At 38.3% G+C, this 22,409-nt stretch overlaps 1 protein-coding gene and 1 non-coding gene across 4 annotated transcripts in view; both read left to right on the top strand.

The window, feature by feature from the left end:
• The window catches only part of N4BP2L1 (NEDD4 binding protein 2 like 1), a 47,013-nt gene that overhangs the window by 1,418 nt on the left and 23,186 nt on the right, over nucleotides 1-22,409 (top strand). The gene's annotated exons all lie outside the window — the stretch shown is intronic.
• Nucleotides 6,434-6,544, top strand: LOC148093754 (small nucleolar RNA SNORA16B/SNORA16A family). The gene has a single exon (XR_015714123.1). It is a non-coding gene; the product is annotated as a small nucleolar RNA SNORA16B/SNORA16A family (small nucleolar RNA).

Raw genomic sequence — 22,409 nt, 5'->3', positions numbered from 1 at the left:
ATTAAAGAGATGAGTGACTTCCAAAATGCTGTTAGTACCCTTAACTAAGAAATCTATTTCAGTAGGTGGGGAGGTAGATGGTGCAGAGTGGGGAGCCTGCTTAGTACTCAGCAGAAGGAGGTCATTTTGTGATACGGTCAGTTTTGGGTGGTGGGGGTGGGCAATGGATATTGCTAACAACGAAGCAACTTCTGGATTCAAATCCTGTTTAGTTTCACTTCAGCTTTGTTAATCTGTGGCCTGTCACACACTGAGTTGTTAAAGAAGGAAGTAATGTCTGTCCACATTGTGTTTATAATTGCTGAGAAGGAAAGTCATATGATGAGTGGAAGTGCATAGATTTGACCATCAAAAGCTGTGAGTTTTGGACCTTACCTTCCTCATCTGTAAAGTGAGTGGCTTGGCGTCGGTGGTGAAGGCCCCTTCTGGCTCTAACAGTCTACACTTTGAGGACTTTAATTCCTGGGTGATGTCTAGCTAAGCAGAAGACACTGGATGAGAGACTGGCTTATTAAAGAACATTTCTTTAGGGACAATTGGTGGGAGCACTGGCCTGGGAGTCTGAAGATTGCGCCTTTAGAATCCTGTTCATTACAAAATAGCTGGTGACTTTGGGCAATCACCTAACTTCTCTGGGACTTATTTTCCTTATATGTGAATATTAAGAATTAGGTTAGATGATTTATTGAAGATCCTTCTGACTCAAGGCTAGTTGTCAGACTTAGAAATTTGTTAATAATTGTTAGGTGAAGAGCTGTGACCTTGGAGTTCATTTATGGCTTCAAATCTAAGCTTTGGCATTCACTAGCTGTGATCTTTACTCAACTACCCTGCACCTTGGTTTCCTTTCCTGGAGGATATCTGCTATGCCTACTTCAGAGGCTCTTGTGAAGATTAAATGTGTGTGAGAACTTGTTAAACTTTAAAGTGCTACATAAATTTTAAGAGGTATTAGCTACTGCTTAAGATGTTGGTCAGCTGAGAGAAATCTTCAGGGTGTTACTGGGGAAGAGACTGGCTCTGTAGTGAAAATGGAAGCTGGCCTTGTGAGTTCTCCTGTTAGTCTAGGTGTTGGCATTTCTGGCAGAAGAGGGGCTTTGGCAAAGCTTTTGGTTGGGTTATGTACTTATACAGAAATCTGGGTAGTAAGCAAAGAAATAGGCCACCGCTCAGTGAGGATGAAATGGTGTCCTGGACGGCACAGGCAGTGGCCCTCAGGGAGCTGCCTTGTCCACTTATTTGGGGGGGAGGGGGTTGGCGAGGGAGAGGAGGAGAATACCAAATTGTTAAAAAACACACATGTAGAAAATGGTAAAACTGTGAGGCTATCTTATGTGTAGTTGGATTCTGGGAAATTCATATTTTATTTATTCTATGTATTTTCTAGATTTTCTATAATGAACATGTATTTCTTGAGTCAGAAGAATAAAAATGCAGGTCCATCTTTTTTTCTGCTTAACTTTTAATTTTCATTTGATTAAAGAAATAATAAAAATGTTTTTGAAATTAGGATATGTCTTGTCTTCCAAATCAATGTTGGATCTCTATGCTTTTCACCTATTTGTTTTCATGGTGTGAAGGGGCTGGAATGTGGAAACCATCTGTTTAAATTATTTGGCGATATTAAATAAAATAGTTGGAGTTTTATGTGGTTTAAAAATTTTTAAATTACATCAGAGTACTAAAAAATTAGCATGCCCCCTAAGTTTGTTCTATTACCTCTATTTCATTTAAAAAAACCATTTCAAAAATAGGTTCTTATCATTGATCTGTAAGTCCTTCTTCCAGGAATTCATCTGAAGGCAACAATTGGACAAGCACATGAAGACAGGAATGTTCCTCACAGTTTTTTTATATAAGAGAAAAAAATGTGAGTCAATGTAAACACACAAAAATAGGGGATTGGCTTATAAGTCATGCTATCATTAATGGGAACATAGATGTGTATGTTAAAAAGCCTGTAACAAAGCTATCTTTCATATATATATATACACACACACACACACACATACATGTATATATATATATATATACATGTATACATACATATACATGTATAACATGTATATATGTATATATGCATACACACACAAATCCCATTTTTTAAAAAAATGTTTTTTATTGATTTTTAAAGAGAGAGGAAGGGAGAGGGATAGAGAGAGAGAAACATAGATGAGAGAGAAACATCATCGATTGGCTGCCTCCTGCATGCCCCCTACTGGGGATCAAGCCCGAAACCTGGGCATGTGCCCTGACCGGGAATCGAACTAGTGACCTCTTGGTTCCTGGGTTGATGCTCAACCACTGAGCCATACCATCTGGACACAAATTCCCTTTTTTTTTGTTCAAAGAAAGGGGTATACATATCTTCACAGACAACTGTATGAAAAGATAGACATCTGTTGATAGTTGTTGACTTTAGAGAGTGGGATTATGAACTTTTCTTCTTGACTTATTTTCTCATGTTTCTACAACAAATATGTATCACTTGTTAACTTTTAAAAGATGAAAATAACTTTTACAGTTGAAAATAGTTTTGTTCAATAACTTGGCAGGGTAGACCCAGGTTGTGGGACAGAGCATTTATTAAATAACAAAATAAATGTCATTTGCTATATAAAAAGGCTTTCCTAGGTTCATTCTCAGTTGGACATATACTAGGAAACTTTTTTAATCCATGAGGAGATTGATTTTTAAGTACTTACTGTTATTAATTTTATGTTACTTATTTATTAAATATTTTATTAATTTTATTAGTATATGAACTAGCCAGGACTCTCGATTCTTTAACACCTCAGGTTCTTTTTCATTAAAATGGAGCTAATATTCCAGTAGTAAGTTTATTGTGAGGATTGAGGCTACCATGGTAAACAGATGCTATGACCTTACATGGAAAACACTGGAATGTGTAGACTTAATAAATACCAACTATTGTTAATTAATATTCACTAATCAGCAATAATAGTATTCACTGAGTACTTGTATGACTATTAGTACCTGCTTAGTAAGGTATATACCAAATAAGATTAAGAGATGGAGCATACGCAAGACTGGAAAATAGAAAATAATAATCAGCACATAGCTGTGGGTAAATGACATCTAATGGGAAAACCATCTATGTGCTGTTGGTGTTCAAGTCCAGGGCAGTCACTGAGGATGATCTGGAAGACAGGGTAATTAGGAAGAGTAGTTTCCTCCATGTAGAGGTTGTGTGGTTTTTTTTTAAATCCTTACCCGATGAAATTTTTTTGCATTGCTTTTCAGAGCGAGTGGAAGGGAGAGAGAGAGAGAAACATAGATGCGAGAGAGAGACACATTGACTGGTTGTCTCCCACATGTGCCCCGTGATCAAGCTTGCAACAGAGGTAGAGATACCCTTGGCCAAAATCAAACCTAAGACCCTTTAGTCTGCAGGCCAATGTTCTAACCACTGAGCCAAATCAGCTAGTGTTAGAGGTGGTTCTTGAGTTTGCCTTGAAGATGGGGAGGCTGTGGTGGAACAGAGGGGAAGGATTACCACCATGACTATGGAGATGGGAAAGAGCTGGGTGTCTCCCAGTGGTTGGACCAGCGTGGATGTTCCATATGAGTGAATGTGTTGGTTAGGTAAACCCAAGGCCAGATCATGGAGAATATTAAAAGCTGGGCAAAGAAGTACAGAGTTGAAAGAAGAAATAGGATTCCAAACCCAGGACCCCTTCTTCACTCAGCAGATTATGCAGAACTATCTGTTTCCATAGCTGAGCTGACAGTCACCAGGATCTGCAGCTTCCTGTTCCTCCTGCCTCAGTGAAAGCATCTGTGGATGATCTGTTTACCTTTGTGCTCTGTGTGTGTGTGTGTGTGTGTGTGTGAGAGAGAGAGAGAGAGAGAGAGAGAGAGAGAAAGAGAAAATGTCCCCCTTTTGCGTTGCTTTAACCATTTTTAAGTGTACAATTCAGTGGCATTAATTACATGATGTTGTGCAACCATCGCCACTATTTCAAAATCTTTTATCATCCCAAACACAAACTTTGTACCTATTAAGCAATAATTCCAAGCTCCCTCCTCCCTTCAGCCCCTACTAACCTCTGATCTACTTTCTGTCTTTATGTATCTGACTAGCTGCCCCATGTAAGTGGAATTACATAGTATTTGTCCTTTTATGTCTGGCTAAATTCACTTAGCTTTATGTTTTCAAGGTTCTTCCATGCTGTGACAGAACCTCATTACTTTTTGTGGCTGAATAATATTCCATTGTATGGATATGCCATTAAACAAACAGTGAAATATGAGAAGTGGTGAGAAGAGGAGATCAGTTAGGATAGCTAAGTAGTGAGTCATCAGCCTCCAAAAATCTGTTGTGCGCAGCAGTGCTCCTAGACAGCAGGTTAGGACCATGGTGGTTTTATTGATGAAGCCAGGGCTCTCATAAATGAGAGCAAAGTCAAAATAGAAAGTTTGCAGTACAAGTTTGTATATATGAAAATCGAGTATCAGGCAATGACATCTCAGATCTTAAGTCACTTAGGTCTACTTGGAGAAACTTCTGGCTTTTTATATTTTTAATGATTATCCTAAAGTGGGTCCTAAATCTCCCCTTCCCACTGCTGAAAGTCCTTGTAATGCTTCTCTCTGGAGGCTGGGATGAATGACTATCAATGCTATATATATGTTTAACAGAGAGTAGAAACACAGTGCAGCATGTGTTTATAATCACTTATTGGAAAGGCTGCCCAACTCTACAGGGGACTCACCATCACCACAATCCTGGGGCCATTGAATTGGGGCAATATAATATTGTAGGACTGGCTTGTGATTAGAGAAGCAGTAGAAATAGAGAAAGAAATGAAGGGGAAGAATGTTTTCATAGGAAAATCTGAAGGGATGTATAGGAAGTTCCATTAGAACTTATCCAGTCCAAGTCCAACACCATAAACTCTGAAAGGTTAAGTATGCTGATCAAGTCATGGGGATGGATTCTCCAGATTTTAGTCCAGAGCTTTTTCTTCTAAGAGCAAAGGAAGAGGTGAGCGGGAGTGACTGGTGAGAGTGGTGAGGTTGGTTTTGATTTGTTGTGTAATGAAAACACACTTAAAGGCCCTAGTAAGAGGGCTAAGTTTACCTGGATTTCAACTGTCAGAGTAAGGAAGCCACACTTTATTATTATTTATTTATTTATTTATTTATTTATTTATTTATTTATTTATTTTTTAATCCTCACCTAAGGATATTTTTTCCATTGATTTTTAGAGAGTGGAAGGGAGGAGGGGGGAGAGAGAGCGAGAGAGAAACATTGATGTGAGAGACACATCGATTCGTTGCCTCCTGCATGCGCCCTTACTGGGGCCTGGATTGAACCCGCAACCAAGGTACTTGCCCGTGACCGGGAATCAAACCCACGGCCCTTTAGTTCAAGGGTTGATGCTCTAACCACTGAGCCAAACCTTCCAGGGCAGAAGCCACATTTTATTATTTATCACTATTGTTGATGTTTCTTCTGATATAAAATAAATTACCAGGGAATTTATTTTCTTCATTAATGTGGCAGTGGAAGGACATGAGATTTAGATTTTTAAATAAGCATTTGTGTAATATGACAAAGAAAAACTAGTCTAATATCTAATTGTTCCTTCACACACAAAGATCTCTATCACATCACATATGTGGCTTGGGGAAAGGTTATTTTTGTCATGGTGAGAGCCTGGGAGAGGGGGAGGGAGAATGGAGAAAGAAAAGTAAGCCCACACTTAATGAGTGGCGTCTGTATGCCTGGGACTTTACATAGGCTGGCTGACTGGATCTTTACAGTAGCCCCAAGATAGAGTTGTTTTTATTTTATAGATGAGGACCTTAGGATCAGAGGATCACACTCTTGATTTCATAATTTGCACAGTGTCTTACCTCACCAGGGATGTTCATGGACAAACACACCTATGTCCTTTTCAAAGTTATCTGAGAATACTATGATTGTATAGCTAGGATATTTCAGTGCTCTTTTGTCCACACTTTTTAAGGAAATGACAAAGAAAAGGATCTGAGGGGCTTTCTCTGCCATCTAAAGCAGTGCCTCCAATGAATTCTTTGCCTTGTATTTGACTTTCTTTTTTCCCCCTTGTTATCTTTTTTTTTTACTAGAAGGTAAATAGTTGGTCTAAATCACTAATATTTGATGAATTTGTTAATGCCAGAGGCTTCATAAGATTTGGCAGCTCAATGCCAGCATGAGTCTTGAGTAAAGGAAAAAACCAAAAACAGAAATGTAAAAAAAAAAAAAAAGCCGTGGAGAATAGGCAAGGGAAAAAAAAAAGGAATAGAACATCTCGCTCCAAAGCTCTCTTCAGTCCAGTGCACAAGAAAACCATTCCTGTGTTTTACATGTGAAAATATTTGGTGGGTCATCTCCTTCACCCAATAGTGGTACTAAAAGGAATTTAAAAATTAGGATCAAAGATGCAGCTCCCATTTAAGCGGTGGTCAAAAAAGAGCCCAGAGTGACAGTTTTCCTATGTGGCCACTATTTTGTTGTCTATAATTAACTTACAACATTTTGAGAAACACAGCTAAAAACAAGTTAGTACTGAAGTAGGTGTGTTTCTGCCTCCTATTCTGAGCATGGCTGAAGTGACCAATAGAATACAAACATAGGGAACCTGTCCCATTGCTAGATTCTGTGGAAGGGTGGTGTTCACATGCAAAACTCTGAAAGGAATTTCTCGCCCTGGCCAGATGGCTCAGTTGGTTGGAGCATCGTCCGTCCTGTACACTAAAAGGTTGGGGGTTCAATTCCTAGTCAGGGTACATACCTAGGTTGCAGGTTCGATCCTCGGTTGGGACATGTACGGGAGGCAACCATCAATGTTTCTCACGTCAGTGTTTCTCTCCCTTCCTCTTTCTGTAAAAATAAAATAAAAAATAAAAAAATAACTTTCTGCTACACAGAGTACCCATGAGGACCTTCTGGGAGTCTGAGTTTAGATCTGATAAACAGTCCTTGAAAGGCATGAGGGGTAAGAGCAAGAGTGAGCGGTAGGACAGACTGGGAACTGTTCACTGGAGTCTCCTTAGCCACTGTGGCTTGGTACCCACAGGGCTGGAGACAGCTGAGGTCCATCCCTGCAGTGGTTCAGCCTTGGCGTGGTAGTAGGCTGCACTAAGGTAGGCCACACCGCGCCGGGAGAGACAGTCCCAAGTCATATACAATGGGGCCCTCTCCCCTTCCCCTCAGGCTGTTGTATCATGGAAACTGTTTTCTACTTCCCAGTTTAAAGTCCTGGAGGGGAGGTCTAAAAATATTCAGAGGAAGTGCTGGGATCCAAGAAGAATCCTCTCTCCAAGTCTCCTTTGGGGGTAAATCCAAGATTTGGGTAAAATTAGCAATGTATAAGGATGCCTAAATAGAAATTTTCTTCACAGTTTGGGGCCTATAAAAAGTGTTTTCATCATTAAGGCAGCAGAGCCTAACATTCAAGAACCATTCATACATTGACCAAATATTTACTGAGTATCTCTCAGGTGCCTGATGTTCTAGATGCTTCGAATAAATCAGTGAACAGAAGAGAGGAAAACCTCCACCTTCATGAAATATATATTCTATCAGAGAAAAAAATTCTGAAGGAAAGAAATTTTACACAACATTTGCTCTGTTCTGTTTTTTTTCAAAAGACAAAGGAAAAAGGTTTCCATAGCCAGGCCACTTGAATTATATGTACCCTCAAGAAATGTGCACATCTGCACAAGGAGATAAGTCACCATGATGTTCACTGAACTTGTTCAAGATAGGGAAAATTGCGAACAGCCTAAATGTCACCAGAGAAAAAGATAAATAGTGTGGTTTGCTTATTTTATAGCACTCAAGCACAGTGGTTTAGTTCATAGCTCTGGGGCCAGGGACCTATGTTTTAACCCAGCTGTGCCACTTGGTCTCTCCCCACACCCTGCTTTATTGAGATGTGACATACAAGGTGTAAATGTATTGATTCAATACATTTATATATAGCAAAATGTTTACCACCACAGCTTAGCTAATCATCTTCATTATGTCACATAATTACCATTTTTTGTGTGTGGTGAGAGCATTTAAGATCTACGCTTTTAGCAACTTTCAAGTATATAATACAGTATTAAGTATAATCATCATGCTGTACATTAGATTTCCAGAAATTATTCATTTTATAACTGGCAGTTTATACCTTTCAACCTTAACATCTCCTTATTTCTCCCACTCCTCAGCCTCTGGTAATTACCACTCAACTCTGTTTCTATGAGTTTGATGTTTTTAGAATTTATATGTGAGATCATACAGTATTTGTCTTTCTCTGTCTTGATTTCACTTAGCCTAACACCTTCAAGTTTCATCCATGTTGTTACAAATGGCAGGATTTTTTTCTTTCCCATGACTGAATAATATTCCATCACACACACACACACACCCACACCCACCCCCACACACACACCCACCCCCCCACCCACCCACCCCATATCTTCTTTATCCATTCATTTGTTGATGGACATGTAGGTTGTTTCTGTATTTTGGCTATTGCGAATAATACTGAAGTGAACATGGAGATGCAGATTATCTCTTCTAGATCCTGTTTTCATTTCTTTTGGGCAAACACCAGGAGTGGAATTGCTGGATCATATGGTAGTTTATTCTTTTTTAAAATTTTAATTTTTTTATTTTAGACGAAGGAAGGGAAAGGGAGAGGGAAGGAGAGAGAGGGTGAAGGAGGGAGAGGGTGAAGGAGGGAGAGAGAAACAGTGATGTGAGAGAGAAACATCAATCACCTGCCTCCCACACGTGCCCTGACTGGGAATTCACCCCACTACCTTGTGGTGCACGGGACCCACTCCAACCAATTGAGCCTCACTGGCCAGGGCAGTAGTTATATTATCAATTTTTTGAGAAACTTCCGTCCTGTTTTCCATAGTGGCTGCATCAATTCACATTCCCACCAACAGTGCACAAGGGTTCCCTTCTCTCCACATCCTGGCCAATACTTATCTCTTATCTTTTTGATGATAGCCATTCTAACAGGTGTTAGGTGATTGTGGTTTATTGTTCTTTTAAAAAATATATCTTTATTGATTTCAGAGAGAGGGAGAGAGATAGAAACCTCAATGATGAGAGAGTTGTCATTGATTGGCTGCCTCCTGCACGGCCCCCACTGGGGATCAAGCCCACAACCCAGGTATCTGCCCTAACCGGGAATCAAACCTTGATTTCCTGGATCATAGGTTGACGCTCAACTGCTGAGCCATGTCGGCCAGGCATGATTGTGGTTTTTGATTTGCATTTCCCTAATGATGCTGAGCATTTTTTAAAGTACCTGTTGGCCATTCATGTGTCTTCTTTGGAAAATGTCTATTCAGATCCTTCATCCATTTTTAAATCAGGTTATTTATTCATTTATTATTTATTTATGAGTTATATGAGTTCTTTATATATTTTGGATATTAGCCCCTTATATATATGATTTGAAAATATTTTCTCCCGTTTAGTAGGTTCCTTTTCACTTTGTTGATGGTTTCGTTTGCTGTGCAGAAGACTTTTAGTATGATGTAGTCTCACTTGTTAATTTTTGCTTTTGTTGTGTATGCTTTTGGTGTCATATTAAAAAAAAAAAAAGTTGCCAAGACCAAATATTAAGGAGCTTTTCCTTAATTTTCTTCTAGGAGTTTTATGGTTTCAAGTCTTATGTTTATGTCTTTCATTTATTTCAAGTTAATTTTTGTGAGTGATGTAAGATAGGGGTCCATTTTTATTCTGCATGTGGTTATCCAGTTTCCCCAACATCATTTATTAAAGAGACTGTCCTTTCTATATTGAGTATTCTTGGCTTGCTTGTCAAATATTAGTTGATTGTATATGTGAGGGCTTATTTCTGGGGCTCACAGTTCTGTTCCATTGATCTATGTGTTTGTTTTTATGCTAGTACCATACTGTTTTGATTTCTATAGCTTTGTAGTATAGTCTGAAATTAGGAGGTATTATGCCTCCAGCTTTTGTTCTTTTTTCTCAGGATTACTTTGTCTATTTGGGGTCTTTTGTAGTTTCACATAAATTTTAGGATTGTTTGTACTATTTCTATGAAAAATGCCTTGGAATTTTGATAGTGATTGCACTGAATCTATAGATGACTTTGGGTAGTATGTACATCTTAACAATATTACTTCTGATCCATGAACATTAAATATCTTTCCATTTGTCTTGTGTGTCTTCAATTTTGTTCATCAAATACTTCTGGTTTTCAGTGTACGGAACTTTCCACCTCCTTGGTTAAATTTTTTCCTAAGTATTTTATAGTTTTTGATACTATTGTGAATGGGATCATTTTCTTTTTCAGATGTTTTGTTGTTAGTGTGTAGAAGTGTAAATGATATTTGTAAGTTGATTTTGTATCCACTCACTGGCTTTAATTTCTCATTTGTAAGCTGGGGATTACTAATAGTATTTATATCACGGATCTATTTGAGCATTATATAAGAAGTGAAAGTCAGAATAGTGCTTAGGACATGATAAGCACTTAATAAATGTTAGCTATGTTTATTATTATGCTGATAATAGAGCACAACATACAATTAAAAGCAATATAGACTAAGTCTATATATCAACATACATGATCTAAAAATATAATTTTCCTTCATTTATTCATTCAACAAATATTTATTGTGTGCCTACTGTGTTCCAGTTAGTGTTTTGGGTACTTTGGAATCACCAATGAACAAAACAGACAAAGACCCTACCCTCAAGGGATCTTATATACCAGAGGGAGGGATGTAAAATATAAGGAAACTGTATGTTATTTTAGGAAGTGATAAATGCTATGGAAAAGAGAAAAGAGAAGGACAGTAAAGGTGTTTGGAATTGCCAGAGTTAAGGTGGGGGTTGGTTGAATTTTAAGCCAACAAAACAAATATGACAAAATGTCAACAATTATCAGCTCCAGGCTATGGTTATACAGCTGTTAGTTACTTTTGCCTTTCTATTATTTAATTTTTTCTCAAAATTCCTCTCTATGACACAAGAGATAAAAGAAAAATGATAATAAGGAGTCTCAAATATAAAGGCAGTTGGCCAAGAAGCAGAAAAATGTTAAAGGAGCTAAATGAGATATATTTCTTTAAAAGAATCTAAAAGAAATGTTGGAATTTTAAAGTCCATTAGAGAGAGAGATGAGCAGAATCACAATGCAGAAATTAAAGTCACACAGAAGACAAATGTGAGAATAAATATAACCAAATAAAACCAGAAAAAATATACCCAAAGCAACAATTACAGATATAACAGGACATATTTCTGAGTTGAAGACCTAAGCAAAAGTGGTAAAAAAATAAATTCAGTACTTAGACATATCCTGGTAAGACTGTTGCAAAAGCTGTTAACTATCCCTACTTCCTCAGTTCCTTTTTGTTAGGTGTGGCAATGTGCCAATTATGAACCTATGTTTCCAGCCCCCTTACCCCTTCCTGCTATTTAGAATATGGATGTGAGAGTTGGAGCTGCAGTGGCACCCTGTGCCCTCTAAGAGGCACAGAATGGAAGAATGAAGGAATGAAGGAAGCTGCCCGCTAAGAAAGATGGCAGACATACATGTAACGTATGCAAAGGAAAAGATTAAAGAAAAAAAGAAAGATGGTAGACACCTGGTCCCATGTTGACCTGGATCCATGTGGTACCAGCTCTGCATTCTCTGCATTCTATGTATCTCCCTCCCTCCTTCCCCTCTTACACACACACATTTAAAAAGCTACTGTGATCTGAGTTTTCTCTTAAATGCAATTGAGCCCACTTTTAATTGAAGCATATCTGAACTGTAAACATCTGTGAAAGGATTGTAACCCAGTAATTCTCATTCAGCCAAACTGCTAATGTGTGAAGACAACGGAAGGGCTTTCTCAGACCCACAAGAGCTCACAAAGTATATAGGGTGTCCCAAAAAAATCTATACACAACACTTTGAATAATTATAAAGGCAGTATTTATTAAAATGCATTTCACTTTCAAAATTGAGCTATCAGCTGTTAAAGTATGTACATTTTTGGGGGACACCCTGTATAACACCCTTGTGCCCTGACTTTGGATAGACCTGGGGTGAAATTCTGGCAGTTTACATCCAAGCTATATAAACCTGGACCAGTTATTTACTCTGTTGAAGCCTTAGTTTCTAATAACTGGAGAAAACATTATTTACTTTATAAAATTGTTATAAATATATGCCCAGTTCTTTGGTTAGTGCTTAGAACTCTTGGGAAAAAAAGAAAACTTATTGGAACAACCAACTTTAGTCTGCAATGAGAAGGATCAAAGACATCAAGAAAGGGATATCCTTTTATTTGATATTATTCAGAAGTATCTCTAAAGAAAATAGGAAAATAAAAGTTTAAGTTTTATAAAGAAACAATTTGCAGCTATTGAATATAATTAAGAAAATATTGGAAAAGAAGATAATGAAGAACTTATGCATCAAGTTTAGTGGAACAAAATATAAAGTTCAATGACAGCCCAAGTTATTTGTTATTTAGTATAGAATAAAGTATATTTTAAAACAATGGGGAGCCAGGCTGGGCGTGGCTCAGCGGTTGAGCATCGACCTAGGATCCAGGTGATCAGGGTTCGATTCCCGGTCAAGGCACATGCCCGGTTGTGGGCTGCAGCTGATCAATGACTCTCTCATCATTGATGTTTCTATCTCTCTCTCTCCCTCTCCCTTCCTCTCTCTGAAATCAATAAAGATATATTAAAAAAATAAATAAATAAAACAATGGGGAGTTGATGAATTATTCAGTCAGTGGTTTTGGGATAAGCAGGTTGCCATGTGGGAAAAAAAATCAAGTTAGATCTTTAGCTAATGTCACATGTCAAAATAAAATTTTGGGTGGACTGTGGAGTAAAATGTAATAGAACATAGGTGAATATTTACATAAACTTGGGGAGATACTGTTATAAATATATCATGAAAGGCATAAAATAGAATACAAAAGAGGGATATATATAACTAGAAAAATTTCCAAAAATTTAGATTTATGTTAGAGTTTTGTTATAAACAAAAAAAGTAATTGATGTACTCAAGAAATTTACATATTCACTAAGAAAGAGATACATCTCCCAAAGGAGGTTTTATTAACAATCAGACAAAGGGCACAGAAATGCAGTTCACAAAAGAGTATCTCAAAATGACCAGCACACCACCTTAAAGAAGTTGGGGACAGACTAAACGCCTAAGCATTGAGCACTGATTATGTAAATTATGGTACATCCATAGGAATACCTATATCATATGTATTAAAAATAATGTCATAGAATAATATTTCATAAAGTGGAAAATAATTACTATGGAAATAAGTTTGGTGAAAAGTTGGTACACCCTACACTATGTTTCTGTTTTTATAAAACAAAACATCAGATGAAAAAGAAATTCTATCAGTCGGTCAACCAATCAATCAATCATCTCCTGGAGAGAAGATCAAAATGTTGATACTAATTATTTTTAGATAGGGGGAATATAGGAACCTCTCCTTTTTTGCGGTTTTCAGTTTTAAACTATTCCATAACAAATATGTGTTTCTTTGCTAATTAGAAAGGAAAAGCAATATTTTAAAGGTTTGTGTAGACAAAGACACAGGAGATAGCTTGAAGGGGTATCTGCTGGCCAGTTTTGGGACAATTTGAGCATCATAAAGAATTATGGTGGTAATGATTATATTAAAAGGGGAAGGAAAGAAAGTTCTTTACAAGACAATGCCACCTAGTAAATAACATGATGAAAAAATCAATATTCTGCATTCCCAATGTAATAAATGCCAGGCACTCATTAGCAGTGAGGTAAAGATCATTGAAGGAAAGGTTGTTGGGGTTTCACAGTTTGACACCCTCCCTCCTCCATTACATGATATTATAATGGAGAAATCTGGCCACACCGACCTTTTAGCCAAGTGATGAAACTTAGCACACACTGTTTGTTGTTATATGCAATTAGAAGTACACAACTATCACCTCTGTACTTTTTTTCCAAAATGTTTAACCTGGATCTAATCATGAGGAAATAACCAGACTCATCTAGAATGTGGGCATGCTCATGCTAACTGACCTGGAATCTTCAAAAAGGGGAACCAAAGACGGCATGAGGATAGTTGTAGATTAAAAGATACTAAAGACCTTTAACTCTTGGAACTCGAGACTCCAAGATGGCGGCAGACTGAGTGGAAGCTACACGGACACTCTCCCAGAACCAAACTAAAATTACAACTAAATAGAGAAAAACCATCCTGAATGATCAACTGCAACTGAAGACTAGCTGTAGAGCACCCTCATAACCAAGGAACTAAAGTGGAGACCACACAGAGACTGGTAGGAGGTGCGGAGGCACAAGAGGGCTGGCTGGGCTCCCAGGGGCAGCAGCTGAAGGTCTGGAGGGATAGCTCAGCACTGGGGGGTTCCCACTGGGAACTCTGGGGTCTAGACCCCAAGCTGAGCTTTCCAGCCCAGAGCACCAGAACTGAGAAAGGTCCCCACATAACATCTGGCTGTGAAAAGCAGCAAGGTTTCTGTCTGCCAGGGAGAGAGATCTGGAAATGCAGGTGCCCTCTTAGAGGACAAATGCACCAAATTTCGTTTGCAGCCACTCACCTTGGGCTCCAGCAAGGTAGGGTGGGGTGGACTGGAGCTGTGTGAGGAGAATCCAGGTGTGCTGGCTGGAGCAGTGGAGCTCAGAGGGCAGCCATCTGGATTCCTGGGCTGAGTCATTCCCCATACAGCAGATGACATTTACCTTCCAAACAGCTTTTGCCTGGGGGGAAAGTAATTGCCCCATCCTGCTGGAAAACCTCTCACCCCGCCTTGTGGAGCTTCTACAGCCCGAGGCTCATTAAGAGACTGAGTAACAGCCTCTGGGTGCTTTGAGTCTTTGCATGATCTGCTTCGGGACCCAGGGCTTGGAAAAGCAGACCTTGGTGTACATCTTGGTCCTGTCCAAACACACCCAGCCCCAGCAGAGGGAACCACAAGCTGTGGGGTGAGGAAAACTTCAAACAGGGTACTCAAGGCCAGTCACAAACAGTGTCTGACACTGGCCTGCACCAGAGACCATCCAAAACACTGGGAGTCTAGCAGATCTACCTAATACATAGAAACAAATACAAACAGGCAGCCAAAATGGAGAGATAAAAAACAAGCCCCAAGTGAAAGAACAAAAGAACTCTCCAGAAGAGGAGCTAAATGAAATGGAGATAAGCAATCTATCAGATATAGAGTTCAGAATACTTAACATAAGGATGCTCAACAGCATGAGAAAATAAATGGAAATTATGAAGGAAATGAAGAAGGACATAGAAGAAATAAAAAATACATTGGAAGGAGTAAACAGTAGATTAGGGGAAGCTGAGGATTGGATCCACAAATTAAAAGGGTAGAAAAAAATTAGAGAACAAAAAAGAAAAAGAAACAAAAAACAGGAGGACAGTTTAAGGGAGCTGTGGGACAACATGAAACGTAACCATATTTGTATCATAAAAGTACCAGAAGAGAGAGAAAGTAAGCAAGGGTTAGCGAAAGTGTTTGAAAAAATAATGACAGAAAACTTCCTTAACCTGGTTGAGGAAAAGTCACACAAGCTCAGGAGGCACAGAAAGTCCCAAGCAAGAAGGACCCAAAGAGGATCACACCCAGACACATCATAATTAAAATGTCAAAAATTCAAAAATTCAAGACAATTTTTTTATATATATATATATATATATATATCTTTATTGATTTCAGAGAGAGGAAAGGAGAGGGAGAGAGAGAGAGAGAAACACCAATGATGAGAGTCATTGATTGGCTGCCTCCTGCAGGCCTCCTGCTGGGGATGGAGCCCACAACCCGGGCATGTGCCCTGACCAGGAATCGAACCCTGATCACCTGGATCCTAGGTCAACGCTCAACCGCTGAGCCACGCCCAGCCGGGCAAGACAGAGAATTTTAAATGCAGCAAGAGCAAGAGAAAAGCAATGTTACCTACAAAGGAGCTGCCATAAGGCTGTCAGCTGATTTCTCATCAGAAACTACAGGCCAGAAGGGAATGGCATGAAGTATTCAAGGTAATGCAAAACAAGGGTTTGAAACTAAGAATATTCTATCCAGCAAGGCTGTCATTCAAAATAGACAGTGAAATAAAGAGCTTCACAGACAAAACAAAACAACAACAACAACAACAAAAAGCTAAAGGAGTTTATCACCACCAAAGCAGCATTGCAAGAAATGTTAGAGGGACTGCTGTAATGAGAAGTAGAAATAGAAATAAAGAGAAACATAGGCATAAAGAAATAAAATGGCACTAGATAAGTACCTATCAATAACAACCTTAAATATAAATGGATTAAATGCTCCAATCAAAGGACATAAGGTAGCCAAATGGATATGAAAACAAAACCCAAATATATGCTCTCTACAAGAGTCCCACCTGAGAACAAAAGGCTCACATAGGCTGGAGAAAAAAACCAAACCCAAAGCCAAAAAGCTTCTGGAGAACTTTAAAGGAGAGATCACTGCAATACAGTCACAGTAGGAGACTTTAACATCCCACTGCCTTTACTGGATAGATCTTCCAGGCAAAAAAATCAACAAGGAAACAGTAATTTTAAATAACACCCTAGATCGGATGGATTTCACTGACATTTATAGAACATTTCACCCCAAAGCTGCAGAATAGGCATTCTCTTCAAGTGCACATGGGACTTTCTCAAAGAAAGACCTTATGTTAAAACACAAAACAAGTCTCTGCAAGTTTAAGAAGACTGAAATCATATCAAATAGCTTCTCGGAAATTTACACCATGGAATACTATGCAGCTGTAAAAAGGAAGGATCCCTTACCCTTTGAGACAGCATGGTGGGACCTGGAGAATATTATGCTAAGCAAAATAAGTCTGTTAGAGAAAGATAAGTATCACATGATCATACTGATATGTGGAATCTAATGAACAAAATAAACTGATAAAATAGATCCAGAGACACAGAAGCATGGAACAGACTGACGAATCTCAGAGGGAAGGCATGTGTGGGTGTGTGGGTGGGGAGAGATTAACCTAAGAACTTATATGCATATATCATAACCCATGGAGACAGACAATAGTATATGGTGAAGGCCTGGAGGGAGGGTGCAGGGTGGAGGGGCTCAATGGGGGTAAAAAGGGGACATTTGTAATGCTTTCAAAAATAAAGATAAATTTAAAAGAATAAAAGATACTGAAGAGACATAATAGCTAAGTGCAGTACTTGAACCTATGACCTATATTGGAACCATTGGGGAAATTTAAAAAGATTTAAATTTAAAAATTTACTAACATCAGCTAATTATAATGTTAATTTTTAGATGTGATAATGCTATTGTAGTTATGTAGGAGAATGTTATTCATAGGTGACAGTTAAAAAGAATTTAGGAACACAGTGTCATGATATCTGAAACTTATTTTCAAATGGCTTATCTAAAATACATGTGAGAACTAGAACAAATAATCCAAAGATGTATATGGAACCACAAAAGATCTCGAATAGCCACAGCAGTCTTGAGAATGAAGAACAAAGTTGGAGGAATCATGCTACCTGATATCAAACTATACTACAAGGCCATAGTATTCAAAACAGCATGGTATTAAAGCCAACATATAGATCAGTGGAACACAGTAGAGAGCCCAGAAATAAACTCATGCTATATGATCAACTAATATTTGACAAAGGAGTCAAGAACATACAATGGGGAAAAGATAGTCTATTCAACAAATTGTGTTGGGAAAATTGGAGAGGTACATGCAAAAAATTAAAACTAGACCACATTATACCATACACAATAAACCCAAAATGGATTAAAGACTTAAGTGTTAGATTCAATACCATAAAATTCCTAGAAGAAAACATAGGTTGTAAAATCTTGGACATTTTTTAAGTAATATTTTTGATATATCTCCTTGGGCAAGGAAAACAAAAGAGAAGATAAACAAATAGGACTGCATTAAACTAAAAAGTTTTTGTACAGCAAAGAAACCCAACAACAAAATGAAAAGACAGCCTGCTGAGTGGGAGAACATATTCGCCAATGATACATATGATAAGGGGATAATATTCCAAAATTCATAAAGAACTTATACAACTCAACACCAAAAAATCCAAATAATTCAATTAAAAATGGGCAAAGGACCCAGATAGATACTTCTCCAAAGAGGACACACAGATGGCCAATAGACATATGAAAAGATGCTCAATGTCACTAATCATCAGAGAAATGCAAGTTAAAACCACAATGAGATATCACCTCATACCTGTTAGAATAGCTATTATCAATAAATCAACAAGTAACAAGTGTTGGTGAGGATGTGGAGAAAAGGGAACCCTTGTACACTGTTGGGAACACAGATTGGTGTAGCCACTGTGAAAAACAGTATGGAGGTTCCTCAAAAAATTAAAATTGGACTGCCTTATGACCCAGTGATTCCACTTCTGGGAATGTATCTCAAGAAACCCAAAACACTAATTTAAAAGAATATATGCACTCCTATGTTCACTGCATCATTAACTACAACAGCCAAGCTTATGGAAGCAACCCAAGTGCCCATCAATAGATGAATGGATAAAAAAGTGGTGGTACATATATATAATGGAATATTATTCAGCCATAAAAAAGAATGAAATTTCACCATTTACGACAGCATGGACCTATAGAATATCATGCTAAGTGAAATAAGTCAGTCAGAGAAAGACAAATACCGTATGATTTTACTTATATGTGGACACTTATAAATGTTCACTTAACGTTAACAACTGGTGACTGTAGATGAAGGTAAGTAGTGTTCATTGTATTATTCTTTCAAGTCATTTCTATAGGTTTGAACATTTCCTAAATTAAACCTTTGTGGGGGGAAAAAGTTTAGGTGGAAATAAAAAGGAGAGGGAAAATAATAAATGAGACTTAAGGGGTGTGGCAACCAAATACATGCATAGACCTTGTTTGGCTTTTGATTCAAACAAACTACTGTAGGAATATGATTATAAGACAATCAGGGAAGTCTGAACACTGACAGAGTATTTGGTGAAATGAAGTACGAAGCTGGTGAGATTAGATTAGCCATCTGATGATAACTGTGGGAGCAGGGCCATGGGTACATGGGGAATGATTATATTATTTGGTCTACTTTTGCATGTCTAAAAATTTCCATAATGAAAATTTAGGGGTACAACTCAAAATTACATAGTAATGTTGGACTTTGTCAGTGAGTGAGCAAGTGACTAACAGGTATCTAAATATATCTCCATGGTTCTCTATTATTAAATAAAGGATTACACAGAAGAATAAGTTGTGAAATTGAAGTTAGTACTTGAGTTTCTCCCACAGTAGTGATTTTAAGTAAATTTAATGGGGAGCCAGGGAGGTAAAGGTTCTGTGGAATTGCCTTTCTTTTCCCCTCCTATTATTTTTTCATTCTTTCAATTTTCCCTATGCATGAGGCTCCTGACCACCATAATGAAAAGCTAGAGCTGGGGCACTGTCCTTACCACTTCTGAAGTGGATGGAATGGTATTTATTACTTCCACTCAAGTCTGAGAATCTCAAGATTGTCTGTTTAATAAGGCCTTTATTTAGCTAGAAGAGCTTCTATTGTCCTGTACATTCAAGATGCTATGGTGGCTGCCAATGCTAATTGAACATTCAGGTGAAGACAAAACATGTTTTTGAAGGAGTAATCATTCAGGAAGCTCACCCCACCTCCCAAATCCATTAGAGCTGTAAAAAAGCCCCTCATTAGGAGGACCATGTAGGTTACAGTCAGATGTGTCTTAGGAAATGGTGAGGAAGTGGTCCAGCCCCACAGTGGTCCTGAGCAATTTAACTTTAAGGTACAGTTTTACAATCAAGGAGGGCAGTCATTTCTTTGTTGTGATTTTTGTTTTCTAGAAGGGAATAGGATTCAAATAAGATGGGAATTGGACACTCATGTGTTAAAGCTTTTTTTAAAGGAAACATCAGAATATTCACTTCCAATAGATATATAAGCCATAAAGAAAGAGAAAAACAAGAGCTGATAAGACAATGCATAGGAAAAGAAGCATTTGACTCTGAAAATGATGTAAAACGAAAACAAAACCTGTGAGTGGCAGATTTAGGAAAATAAATGAAACCAGACAGAAGGGATATAAACTCTGGGACCAAATAGAAAAATCAACATCTTGGAACGAATATCCATAGTTGCTTAAATAGCACAAAAAGATAAGGAAAATAAGTTATATACTATTATTTAACCTCTGAATGTAGCTCTCGTTATGTAGACTAGATGATATTGATGAGAATAAGTTTGAAACTGTGAAGTGTTAACAAATATATACACCCCTGAACATGTATTCAGTGCTGTCCTTAGACTGTTTCTGTAGATGTCTTTATAATAATTGTTTGTATTAGAGGTTAAAGTTAGGAGTTATGATTTGGGCTTTTTAGTTTGATTATTTTTAAAGTAAAATAAAATACATTTATGTGGAAACAATGCTGATTTCTTTCACCAAATCCTCTTTGTATTTCTCTTTCATATCACTTCCAGTATCTGTGGTAGATTTGAAATGGCTGCCTCTTTTGGCTATCTTTCCCATTCTTTGTCTCCTATTCTTCAGTGTGGGTTGGCAGTGACTTGCTTTGATGGGTTGCATGTGGTGAATGCCTGGCAGCTTTCACTCTTGCCCTCTTAGAATGAGTGAAGAGGCCTAGGTGAGCCTGGGCTGGGTGAGGATGAAAAACCAAGTGGATGTCAGTTGGCAAGCAGCCAGCACCCCAGACTGCAGGAGGCCTGCACTGCATGAATGATCCCAGGCCAGACCAGCAGAACTGCCCAACTGAGCCTGACCCAAATGCTGACCCACAGAACAAGTTCATCCCCTTTCTACACACAGACTTCCAAGGATCTGAGGATGACCATTATGTTACACCTCTATCATCTGTTCTCAGCTTCAGCACCCCAACACTCCTTTGCAATCTGTTCATCTGACATGTTTCCATGGTTTTCAGGCCTCACTCACATTGACCAGGCCACTCCTCTCTGGACATACTCCAGCTTGCCATTTCCCCTTTGAAATTGTATAGTACTTAGAACTGAAAAGTGTTTCAAATAGGATTTTCAATAATTTTTAAAATTAAAAAAAGAACATGATTTGCACTTTTAACCACAGTGTCTTTGTTCTTGTTTTTCTCTCTTGCTCATAACACACCCTGTTTCAGGAGCTTCCTCCTCTTAGTTCCTGTCCCAAGAGGCAACATTTTCCTCATTCCTCAAGGCCTCCTTGACAGCATTTCCCTGTCAGAACTTGCTCCCGACTCTAAATGCTTGTAGGGTTCATGTGTCCAGCTCTTTGCACTGTGTGTCAGGCTAGTGGGCAGGGTCTGGCTCCTTGGCTGGACTATGAACTCCTTGAAAGCAGTTACTTTACTTTTGTACCTTAACACTTCACAAAGTACATGGCATATGCCAAGAGCAGTGCTCAACAAATGTCTAATTAGTTGGATAATTATCTAATATTCTTTGGGCATCAAGAGAGACAGCCAGATTCCTGTTCCAGTGAAGATTGAAGATCATGTCCATTGAATTTCCCTGTTTTCCAACACAGCCCATTAAAAAGAGAATATATTTTATTTGAAATTACTTTTGCAGCTGTCAATGCTGCCTTTTTAAAAAATGCTATTATGCCCTCCAAAAAATTAAAAAAAAAGTCTTTATTGATGTCAGGGAGAGGGAGAGGGAGAGACAGAAACATCATTGATAAGAGAGTCATTGATTGACTGCTTCCTGCAGGCCCCATCCTGCAGGTCCCATACTGGGGATTGAGCCCACAACTAGGGCATGTGCCCTGACTGGGAATCGAACTGCGATCTCCTGGACCGTAGGTCGATGCTCAACTGCTGAGCCACGCCGGCCGGGCAAGCCCTTCAAAATTTTTGACAGAGATGTTTGTTTAGTGTGTCTGGAATGTGTTTATTTACTTTATTTTGGTCTTCCATTTCTCTTGTATTCACTTGAGTAACTGCAAGATTGTGTACATCCCAATGTGTTTTACGACTGTGGCATGTAAACAGTCTGGGTTGGTAACATGACCTCATTTATTATTATTATTAATAAAATACCAGTACTTTGCAGTTGTAAAGGGCCTTACCGTTTGTAAAGTGTTTCCCCATACCTTACCTCATCAGAGCCTTGCTAGCACCTCTTTTTTTGTTTTTTAGCTCTGTTTAATTTGTATTTTTCAGTTAAGGAAACAGAAGCTTAGAGAAATAGGTGACAAGACCAGAAGGGGCAGAGGCAAGACCTGAACCCAACTCTTTCCAAGCTATGTAGGTGCTCACTCACCACCTGTGGCCGTAGTGCCTCATATTTATTCTATTCTTTCCTGATCAAAGATGATGATTCTTGACAGAGAAAAGA

This window comes from Miniopterus natalensis, chromosome 2, assembly GCF_054644295.1.
Source record: "Miniopterus natalensis isolate mMinNat1 chromosome 2, mMinNat1.hap1, whole genome shotgun sequence".
Classification (NCBI taxonomy): Eukaryota; Metazoa; Chordata; class Mammalia; order Chiroptera; family Miniopteridae; genus Miniopterus; species Miniopterus natalensis.
Note: the sequence above shows the minus strand (reverse complement) of the source record. Positions and strands in the feature narration are given on the sequence as shown.